The 12,281-nt window shown below is 43.2% G+C and overlaps 1 protein-coding gene across 1 annotated transcript in view; it reads right to left on the reverse strand.

The window, feature by feature from the left end:
* LOC115468279 (E3 ubiquitin-protein ligase TRIM39-like) overlaps positions 1-12,281 on the reverse strand; it is a 1,086,936-nt gene that overhangs the window by 169,402 nt on the left and 905,253 nt on the right. The window lies entirely within an intron of this gene.

The following is a 12,281-nucleotide window of genomic DNA, read 5'->3' on the forward strand; positions in this document are numbered from 1 at the left end:
ACTTAACCCTCAGTTGCCCCAGGTACAAATAAGTACCTGTATATGTAAGCCGCATTGAGCCTGCCATGAGTGGGAAAGCGCGGGGTACAAATGTAACAAAAATAAAATGGATAATATTGGAGATTCTACATGTTGCTATTCCAGTAGGAACATTCCTTGTAGAAGGCTGCGCAGGCTTCTGTTTCTGTGAGTCTGACGTCCTGCACGTACGTGCAGGACGTCAGACTCACAGAAGCAGAAGCCTGCGCGGCCACATTGGTGATCTGCAAGGGCCGACTTCTACATGGAATGTTGCTATTCCACTAGCAACATTCCATGTAGTATCTCAAATAGTAGGAGGAGTGGCCTAGTGGTTAGGGTGGTGGACTTTGGTCCTGAGGAACTGAGTTCGATTCCCACTTCAGGCACAGGCAGCTCCTTGTGATTCTGGGCAAGTCACTTAACCCTCCATTGCCCCATGTAAGCCGCATTGAGCCTGCCATGAGTGGGAAAGCGCGGGATACAAATGTAACAAAAAAGAAAAACAATATACAACAAGCGAGAAGCAGCAAAGGACCTTCGGCACAGGGTGGTACAACTTGAAAATAAGACACAAGTGGGGACCATTTCTTCTCATGCAAGGCAAACTTAAATGATTTTTTTTTGCAAGATAAGTTTCATATTTATAAGTGTTAAAGTCCACCATTCTTGATATGTGACCAGGTTCAGGGATTTGCTATGCAGGAAAATGACCTTTAAAGCCAATGAGAGCATGGTGCACAGATTCGACGTGGGAGCGGACTTGGAGATCCTTGTTTAAATACTTCAGAGCACCTTGTCGTCTAGTGGTTTCCCCTATTATCACTAATAAGATTTCTTCTAACAGTCTCCTCTGTCTCATTACAGGACCTGATACCTTGGAATGAGCTATCACGTCAGCATTACATCATCAGCAACAGGAACAACAGCAGGGAGTGTCATCTTCATCCTCCTCAGTCCTCTCATCGTCACTGTCAAACACACGGGGAAGGGTAGGATATAAGTCTGAGAAGGTGCTGTCCCTGTCTTCCATCTTTTCCCCCAAATATGATGCTTCCATGGTTATCCCACCTATGTCTCCAATAGAAATCTGCTCTGTCCCGGTAGGATCTAACAGGTCCATCTTTCCGTGTGAGTGCCAGATCTGTGAAGATGAGGCATTTCCCCCCTCCCCTCCCCCATTGTGTCAACGCATGGTCTCTGCTGCTTCTGTTCTGATTGACTGAGAGCCGCATTGTGGTGTCATAAATTGTCTAAGCCGCCTTGCTATTGGCTAGTGTTAACATACTAGTCATTAGCATTGCCAGGCACAACCAAGGTATCCCAAAGGCGACCAAGACTTGATAACAATAATTTCTCCCTTACCCTTTCTCAAGATGGACTTCTGCTGCTCTTTTATCACACCCACTGTGGGCTAAGGGGGTAATTCTATAAAGCGAATACTGACATTTATATGCTGATTTTATGGGTAACCAAAGCTCGTAATGGACATATAATAACTCTTCCTCTCTACGATTCTCTTCCTGTCTACGATTCTCTTCCTCTCTACGATTCCCTAATGTGTCTGTACACACGAACCTTATTCTACCACAACATTACTGTATTTGTTTATACTGGAATCGGCGAATGCCTTTACGGTACTATGTAAGCCACATTGAGCCTGCAAAATAGGTGGGAAAATGTGGGATACAAATGTAACAAATAAATAAATTTATTAGGATTTATGTACCGCCTTTTTGAAGGAATTCGCTCAAGGCGGTGTACAGTAAGAATAGAGCAAACATGATGAGCAAGAGACAATTACAGCAGTAAAAATATTCAAAAAAAGTATGGCATGGTATACTACTTGCAAGTGGAGGAGTGGCCTAGTGGACTTTGGTCCTGGGGAACTGAGGAATTGAGTTTGATTCCCACTTTAGGCACAGGCAGCTCCTTGTGACTCTGGGCAAGTCACTTAACCCTCCATTGCCCCATGTAAGCCGCATTGAGCCTGCCATGAGTGGGAAAGCGCAGGGTACAAATGTAACAAAAATAAAATAGATACTATTGGAGATTCTACATGGAATGTTGCTACTATTGGAGATTCTACATGGAATGTTGCTATTCCACTAGCAACATTCCATGTAGAAGGCTGCGCAGGCTTCTGTTTCTGTGAGTCTGACGTCCTGCACGTACGTGCAGGACATCAGACTCACAGAAGCAGAAGCCTGCGCGGCCACATTGGTGATCCGCAAGATGATTAATTTAAATAAAGTTGCACATGAGGTCAGAGAAATGGTTAAATATTATCTCAGCTGGGGTAGGAGTGGAGAAACACTTTAGAAAAGTGCATACAGAAAATCAGCAGATAGGGGAAGAGACGAAGATGCCCGCCAAACAGACAACAAGCCAAGACAAGGTCTACAATCCAGAGTGATGTTTTTAAAGCTCTTTATTAAATCATGCAAATCATGGCCATGTTTCAAAATGATCTTCATCAGGGATATAACTGTAAATAACAATGATAACCAATCACAGATAAAAGATAAATGTTAACCAAATCTATAATCTATTTCTATCTATGTTTATATAGAGTGGAGGAGTGGCCTAGTGGTTAGAGCACCAGTCTTGCAATCCAGAAATGGCCAGTTCAAATCCCACTGCTGCTCCTTGTGATCTTGGCCAAGTCACTTAACCCTCCATTGCCTCAGGTACAAACTTAGATTGTGAGCCCTCCTGGGACAGAGAAATATCCAGAGTACCTGAATGTAACTCATCTTGAGCTACTACTGAAAAAGGTGTGAACAAAATCTAAATAAATATATATACAGTGCACATCAGATAAACAAATGCTCTGTTTAACTGCATGCTGTACTTCAGTCCCAATTTTGGCGCAATCAATTTCTATGGGGACAAACTTTGGTTTAGCGCACCACTGATAAGTGCAAGATTCGCTTATATGCATGATTTAAGACCGCTCCTCTGCAGGAAAGACTCCACATAAGCACACGCATGGAATATGGAAGCCGATAGGCACATGACAAAGGGGCGGTAAATTTGAAATCTTGTTGGTTAACTGCCACAGGCAGAATAAGCGAAAGAATGTTGTTAGAGTGTACACTGGAGTCGTCGTCGTCATCACACAACTGTAAGACTTTAACACTGGCTGAACGAATAGAAGTTATTAAAAAATTAGAAAACAAACAAAGTCAAGCATCTATTGCTAAAGAATATGGTGTCAATCGCAGTCACATTTCACGTGTCTTGAAGCAGAAAGACCAGCTCTTGGAAGACTGGCAATACAATACAAATCCACAACGGAAACAAAAACGGGCGGGAAAAGCTGAGGAGGTAGAAGATGCTCTTCTTCGGTGGTTTTCTCAAGTCAGGAGCAGACAGTTTCCTGTCAGTGGCCCACTGCTTATGGAGAAAGCTAATCAGCTAGCAGAAAGTATTGGACTAACTGAATTCAAAGCCACTGTTGGATGGTTGGAAAGATGGAAGGAGAGGAACAACATAAAATTCAAGAAACAGCATGGTGAGAAACAAGACGCTGATGACTTTGGTGCTGAAAATTGGGTTGTTTCAGTTCTTCCTATCATCTTGAACGAGTTTGCACCTTGTGACATTTTCAATGCTGACAAAAATGGTCTCTACTGGCGAGTGATTCCTGATGAAACACTTGCATTCAAACAAGCCGAAACTACAGGAAGTAAAACGTCGAAGGACCGACTGACGATCCTCCTTTGCTGCAATATAGATGGGAGTGAGAAGTTGGAACCACTTGCCATTGGAAAGAGCAAACAGCCCCGTTGCTTCAAGAATGTTAAGCGACTTACTGTGTCATACGAGGCAAACGCAAATTCATGGATGACTGGGGAAATTTGGAAGCAGTGGCTAAAGAAGTTAGACACTAGAATTACTACTACTACTACTACTTATTCTAAAGCACTACTAGATGTACACAGCGCTGTACACTTGAACATGAAGAGACAGTCCCTGCTCAACAGAGCTTACAATCTGATTAGGACAGACAAACAGGACAAACAATTGATAAGGGAATATTAAAGTGAGGATGATAAAATAAGGGCTCTTAACTAGTGAATAAGGGTTAAGAGTTAAAAGCAGCATCAAAAAGGTGGGCTTTTAGCTTAGATTTGAAGACGGTCAGAGATGGAGCTTGACGTACCGGCTCAGGAAGTCTATTCCAAGCATATGGTGCAGCAAGATAAAAGGAACAGAGTCTGGAGTTAGCAGTGGAGGAGAAGAGTGCAGATAAGAGAGATTTACCCAGTGAACGGAGTTCCCGGGGAGGAATGTAGGGAGAGATGAGAATGGAGAGTGGAGAGGGCACAAAAGCGTCAGATTTTGTTGCTTTGTGATAATTGTGCTGCACACAGTGATGATGTCAGGCTGTCTAAACTCAAGGTGGTCTTCCTGCCACCAAACACTACCTCTGTGATCCAACCTATGGATCAGGGCATAACAGCCAATTTCAAACAACATTATCGGGCTCTTGTGCTACATCGTCTGATGAGCGTTATGGATGACCAGACTGACAAGGATAAACGTGCTGTTGAACTGGCTTGTAATCTATCACTGTTGGATAAGTACATAAATATTGCCATACTGGGAAAGACCAAAGGTCCATCAAGCCCAGCATCCTGTTTCCAACAGAGGCCAATCCAGATCATAAATACCTGGCAAGATCCCAAAAAGTACAAAACAGTTTATACTGCTTATTCCAAACATAGTGGATTTTCCCCAAGTCCATTTAATAATGGTCTATGGACTTATCCTTTAGGAAGCCGTCCAAACCTTTTTAAAACTCCGCTAAGCTAACCGCCTTTACCACATTCTCTGGCAACGAATTCCAGAGTTTAATTACACATTGAGTGAAGACAAATTTTCCCAGATTCGTTTTAAATTTACTACATTGTAGTTTCATCGCATGCCCCCTAGTCCTAGTATTTTTGGAAAGTGTGAATAGACGCTTCACATCTACCCGTTCAACTCCACTCATTATTTTATAGACCTCTATCATATCTCCCCTCAGCCGCCTTTTCTCCAAGCTGAAGAGCCCTAGCCGCTTTAGCCTTTCCTCATAGGGAAGTCGTCCCATCCCCTTTATCATTTTCATCACCCTTCTCTGCACCTTTTCTAATTCCACTATATCTTTTTTGAGATGCGGCGACCAGAATTGAACACAATATTCAAGGTGCAGTCGCACCATGGAGCGATACAAAGGCATTATAACATCCTCATTTTTGTTTTCCATTCCTTTCCTAATAATACCTAACATTCTATTTGCTTTCTTAGCCGCAGCAGCACAGTGAGCAGAAGGTTTCAACGTATCATCAACGAAGACACCTAGATCCCTTTCTTGGTCCTTGACTCCTAACGTGGAACCTTGCATGACATAGCTATAATTCGGGTTCCTCTTTCCCACGTGCATCACTTTGCACTTGCTCACATTAAACGTCATCTGCCATTTAGACGCCCAGTCTCCCAGTCTCGTAAGGTCCGTTTGTAATTTTTCACAATCCTCCCGCGATTTAACGACTTTGAATAACTTTGTGTCATCAGCAAATTTAATTACCTCACTAGTTACTCCCATATCTAGGTCATTTCTAAATATGTTAAAAAGCAGCGGTCCCAGCACAGACCCCTGGGGAACCCCACTATCTACCCTTCTCCATTGAGAATACTGACCATTTAACCCTACTCTCTGTTTTCTATCTTTTAACCAGTTTTTAATCTACAATAGAACACTACCTCCTATCTAATGACTCTCCAATTTCCTCTGGAGTCTTTCATGAGGTACTTAGTCAACCGCCTTCTGAAAATCCAGATACACAATATCAACCGGCTCACCTTTATCCACTTATGGAGAAAGAAGCCTGGAATCATGTTACACAGGCAACCATTGAGAACAGCAAGCTTTGTTAAGGATGTGGAGAGGGACGAAACAGATGCAGCTGTTGCAAACGCGTCAGATGAACAGGCTATTGACATCTCAGCCGGTGTTACTGAAGAGGCGTTTCATCACTACGTAGCTGTTGATTACGATCTACAAACAGCTGACAACAGAACTGATGTCCAGATATGTGCCTACACGCAGGCAACGGCTGATGATGAAACAGATGATGAAATAAGCAGCGAGGCACATGCCGACGAAATTCAACAACCACCTGTCACTTTTGCAAGAGCGCAGGAGAGTCTCAACACCGTGCGGGCCTATCTGGAGGCCACTGGATGTCAGTGTTATGACAGCTTTTACCGTCTGGCAGACGTAGTCAATGGAACTCACAGACACAAGAGCGTACAGAGGACTATGACTGATTACTTCAAGTAAGCCTAACAGTTAATGGAAACTGTATAACGTCAGTTAACGGAGACTGTATACTGTACATATAATAAACAGTACTGTACATATGTTTATCAGATGTCAAGCTTCTTTGGGTCACAATGGTTAAGTGCATGCTCCGGTTAACTGCATGTATTTCTTTGGTCCCAGACCCTTGAACTTAAGCGGATTGCACTGTGTGTGTATATATATATATATATATATATACTAGTAAAAAAGCCCCGTTTCTGATGCAAATGAAACGGGGGCTAGCAATGTTTTCTTCTGTGTGCATGTGGGAGTGTGTGTGTCCCTGCCCTCTGGCCTCTCTCCCCTCCCCCCTCTGAGTCCTTCACTGTTACAGAGCCAGCGATTTGATTTCGTGCTCTGCTGTTTTCCTTCACTGACTGTGTTACAGAGAGGGCGGGGCAGACACTCATAGGGAAACCAGATATCTCGCCCCCTTCACACTTCCGGCTGGAGGCTTCATAGAACGTTGGTGTTGCTTTTATATATATATATATATATATATATATATATATATATATATATATATACACACACACAGATAGATATTTCTTTCTATCTACCTATCTTTCTGTGTATTTATATCTGTCATTAAAATTCAGTTGACAATTAATACCTAAATCCATGTTTCTCACCATGAAAACGTTGTGGTGTAGACTCATATCGGGTCGTATTCAACCTGTAAACCAACATATCATATAATTGCATGGCCACATGGTAAGAGTTCTCATACAAAGCAAAAGAGTGAAGCAGATCCAAAGAGGATAGCAAAATATAGAAGTCTTTATTATAAGAGTCATAAAAATGATCCGACACGGCCGTGTTTCGGCAGAAAGGCCTACCTCAGGGGTCAAACAAATCTGTCAGATTGTAGTAAAAAAAAAGCTTGAGTTAGAGAAGATGTCAAGATCCTGGCTCATACCGCATGGCCTTGTTTGTCTGGGGGCTTTTTACCCGCTGCAGTAAAAAGGGCCCTGGCGTGCGGGAAAAATGACCCCCAACTGCCAGCGCAGGGCCCTTTTCCCCACAGCTTGGTAAAAGGACCCCACAGCTTGGTAAAAGGACCCCTTAATGAGTTATGGTATATAGTGTAGCTTGCAGGGAATACCTTATTTGTGATTTATTGTAAACTGAAGGGAGCTCTATTGGGATCTTGCGGGGTATAAGTGCCTTATAGAAATTTATTTATTTATTTACCACATTTATACCCCACAATGTTCCCACATGTTTGCAGGTTCAATGTGGCTTACAATAGACCGAAAAGGCCATCGCCAATCCGGTAGTTATAGAAATACAATAGATTGTAGAAGTCAGCAAGGATAGAAACATAGTAACGTAACATAGTAGATGACGGCAGAAAAAGACCTGCACGGTCCATCCAGTCTGCCCAACAAGATAAACTCATATGTGCTACTTTTTGTGTATACCCTACTTTGATTTGTACCTGTGCTCTTCAGGGCACAGACCGTGTAAGTCTGCCCAGCACCATCCCCGCCTCCCAACCACCAGCCCCACCTCCCAACCACCGGATCTGGCACAGACCGTATAAGTCTGCCCAGCACTATCCCCGCCTCCCAACCACCAGCCTTGGCACAGACCGTATAAGTCTGCCCAGCACTATCCCCGCCTCCCAACCACCAGTCCTGTCTCCCACCACCGGCTCTGCCACCCAATCTTGGCTAAGCTCCTTAGGATCCATTCCTTCTGAAAGAATAGGGTGTAAAGGGAAAGTGGGTAAAGGTAAGAGAATGGTCCATTTATATGCTGTTTTGCAGGACTTTAGGTTTTATATTGGATCATGGGGGTAGGCCTTCTGGAGCAGGTTGGTCTTGAGTAATTTCCTAAAGTTGAGATGGTTTTGGTTAGTTTTGACAGCTTTTGGCAACGCATTCCATAATTGGGTGCTGATGAAGGAAAAGGAGGAAGCGTAAGTGGATTTATATTTGAGGTCGTTACAGGTAGGGTAATGGAGATTTAAGAATGAATGGCACGTGCTTGATGTATTCCTGGCTGGAAGATTGATTAGTTTATTCATGTAACCTGGGGCTTCGCCATGAAGGATTTTGTGGACCAGGGTGCAGATCTTGAAGTTGATTTGTTCCTTTATTGGGAGCCAGTGCAACTTCTCTCGAAGGGGCTTGGAACTTTCAAATTTGGATTTACCAAAGATTAGACTTGCTGCTGTGTTTTGGGCAGTCTGAAATGCAAATGTAAATCACTGGAGGAGGATCCACTAGAGCATATGCTAAAAGTCTGATGGGAGACATAAGAAGAAAACCAAGATAGAACAGATCCCTGGTAAAATTTGTTCCCAGAGTACAATGAACTTCCCAATCTGCAATAGGACATCGCCTCCTATTCAGTTTCCCCTCTAGGCTGAGTGGGAGTCCTGCACCTACAGTCCTGCCAGTGGGGGGCACTGTTTCACTATCACATTTTCAATAGTGAGGGATAGGCAAGCTCTGCAGGACTTTGGTGAACCTGCCTGTCCCTAGTGATTGAAAACATAATATTGAAACAGCGCCCCTCAGTGGCAGCAATGAAGTTGGAGGACCTCCTACTCAGCTTAGAGGGAACTGTGCTCCTATCCCATAGCTGTTCAATTTTCTCGGGAACTTTATCGAAAGTTTTCTGAAAATCCAGACACACCACATCAGCTGGCCCAACTTCATCCACATCATTATTCACAAGTTGGAATAAATGGCACAGAAAGCAAATTAGTTTGAAGTACGAAATGTATGAGTGAAATATCAGAGCTTAGGATCTCCCTCTGTACCTTGAAAGTAAAAATGAAAATTGAATGGTATCTGAGATCTATTGATCTGCATTGTAGCAGTGAGCGTGTGGACTTACATAAGTACATAAGAATTGCCATACTGGGAAAGGCCAAAGGTCCATCGAGCCCAGCATCCTGTTTCCAACAGTGGCCAATCCAGGTCACAAATACCCGGCAAGATCCCAAAAATGTACAAAACATTTTATACTGCTTATCCCAGAAATAGTGGATTTTCCCCAAGTCCATTTAATAATGGTCTATGGACTTTTCCTTTAGGAAGCCGTCCAAACCTTTTTAAAACTCTGCTAAGCTAACCGCCTTTACCACATTCTCTGGCAACGAATCCCAGAGCTTAATTACATGTTGAGTAAAGAAAAATTTTCTCCGATTCATTTTAAATTTACTACATTGTAGTTTCATCGCATGCCCCCTAGTCCTAGTATTTTTGGAAAGCATGAACAGACGCTTCACATCTACCCGTTCAACTCCACTCATTATTTTATAGACCTCTATCATATCTCCCCTCAGCCGCCTTTTCTCCAAGCATCTTTATGTGGGAATTGCATTGCTTTTGCCTTATGTGGATTAAGTTTCAGTTTGCGAAAGGAAAAACCAATCTGCTTTATGTGACAATTTCTCATTCAAAAAAAATCTAGCAGATTGGTGAGGCAAGACTTTCAGTGGCTAAATCCATGTTGACTGTGTCCCATTAAACCTGTCCCTCTGTTCTCTCCACTATTGACGTCATTTCTGTGTATTGCCGTCGAGGCGCTTAATAGCTTTGCTCACACTCTCTGCGTTTAAAAGGATTTGTTTGACCCCTGATGCAGGCTTTGATGCCGAAACACGGCCGTGTCGGGTCGTCAGTTGATTACTAATAAAGTTTCTTGGATTTCCTCCACATTTGTCCTCACTTTTTTGCTTTTATTGTTATTGTTTTGCGTGAGGATTCTCCTCCCCGCTTTTTGTTTTCTCTCCTTAAGCTTTGCCACAAGGGTTAAGTGGCTTGTCCAAGGCCACAAAAAGAGTCATTAACATAAGTGGAATTTGAGGAGTGGAGTGGAGGAGTGGCCTAGTATTTAGAGTGGTGGACTTTGGTCCTGGGGAACTGGGTTCAATTACCATTGCAGGCACAGGCAGCTCCTTGTGACTCTGGGCAAGTCACTTAACCCTCCATTGCCCCATGTAAGCCGCATTGAGCCTGCCATGAGTGGGAAAGCGCAGGGTACAAATGTAACAAAAATAAAATAGATACTATTGGAGATTCTACATGGAATGTTGCTACTATTGGAGATTCTACATGGAATGTTGCTATTCCACTAGCAACATTCTATCAACATTCCATGTAGAAGCCTGCGCGGCCACATTGGTGATCTGCAAGGGCCGACTTCTACATGGAATGTTGCTAGTGGAATAGCAACATTCCATGTAGAATCTCAAATAGTAGCAACAGTGGAGGAGTGGCATAGTGGTTAGGGTGGTGGACTTTGGTCCTGGGGAACTGAGGAACTGAATTCGATTCCCACTTCAGGCACAGGCAGCTCCTTGTGACTCTGGGCAAGTCACTTAACCCTCCATTGCCCCATGTAAGCTGCATTGAGCCTACCATGAGTGGGAAAGCGCGGGGTACAAATGTAATAAAAAATAAAAATAATGATGTATCTAATTCTTAAACCACTGCTCTAACAACCATATTGAGGACCAGACCAATGTTGATGATTTGGGTGTGAGTTGCCAAAGGAGCAGGTCCCAGATCCGTATATAAATGAATTAGCCAATTAAACACTAATAATTAGTGTTAACAAGCACTTAATTGGTAGGAGTTATGTACAGATCAATTACAGTTAGTTCATTTATAGCCCGCTAATACAATTGACATAGTTCATAGCGGATTACAGCTAACATATTGGATAAGAGTAAGTCTAGGTTGTAACAAATCAAGGTTGCCATAAGTATTAATATCATAGTCACCAATATACTTCACACCAACACGTTTACTGACATAACTGCAGTATATTACTTCCTAATTACATGTTTAGAAAACAACGTCTTCAATCCCTTCTTCAAAGTATCGTAACTAGAAATAGGTCTTCATTTAAATAGCAGAGAATTCTATCAACTGGCAGCCTGATATGCGAATAAACAAGTAAACAATTTTCCTCGAGATAATCCCCCGAGGGCCAGGAAAAGGAAAATGAGAACGAGCTTTGAGTATTATAATATTGTCCCACGTTTGAATAGCGTACGAGAGAAATCAAATATCGAGGAATCGAGCCGCGTACGATCCTTAAATCCTTTAACATGCGAGCCTAAATTTTATAGCGTGCAACTGGAAAGGGGGCGTGGCCATGGGAGGGGCATGGTTAGGTCAGGGGCATTTCCAGAAATTAGGCACCGTGTTACTTGCATTTGCGTTCCTAACGGCCATCAGTTGGGCATGAATATTTTCCCGCCCAAAGTTAGGTGCCAAGTGGCTCTGAGGGGGCCTTTTACAAAGCGCAGTAGTACTTTTAGCACGTGCTAAATGCTTGAGATGTCCATAGGAATATACGGACGTCTCTAACATTTAGCACACGTTTATTTTTAGTGCGTGCTAAAAAATCTAGCACGCCTTTGTAAAAGGGGCCCTAAGCTAGTATTCTATAAAGGTCACTCCATGCAGAGCTCCACTTACAGATTAATAGCTTAAATTTGGGCGCCGTTGACTAAATCTGGCCCCTAATGTCCGCCCCTGGTTCCCTGGGGCATGGGAAAGAAAGCCAGCAGATCAATATCACAACAAAAAGATTTTATTGAAGATACCGTGCATGAACAAATCTTTTTGTTGTGACATTGATCTGCTGGCTTTCTTTCCCATATTGGATTTTGCAGATCGTTTGCCTTGTTGTTTTTTGGGTCCCTGGGGCATGGGCCATGTGGTCCACCCTGTTCTGCTGCATATATGAACATTTACGGCAGTAGTGTAGCCAGACCTCACTTTTGGGTTGGCCTGGAGGTGGACGGGTAGGCATGACCCACACATTTCATCTCTGTCCAACCTTGGCTGGCGGGGATATCCGGGCTCTGCCAGCTGAAGAATTTTCTGGAGTCCCCCAAGCTCCAAGAAGTCTCATCCCCGTGCCAGTCACCAGTGCA

This window comes from Microcaecilia unicolor, chromosome 4 (genome assembly GCF_901765095.1).
Source record: "Microcaecilia unicolor chromosome 4, aMicUni1.1, whole genome shotgun sequence".
In the NCBI taxonomy this organism is placed as follows: Eukaryota; Metazoa; Chordata; class Amphibia; order Gymnophiona; family Siphonopidae; genus Microcaecilia; species Microcaecilia unicolor.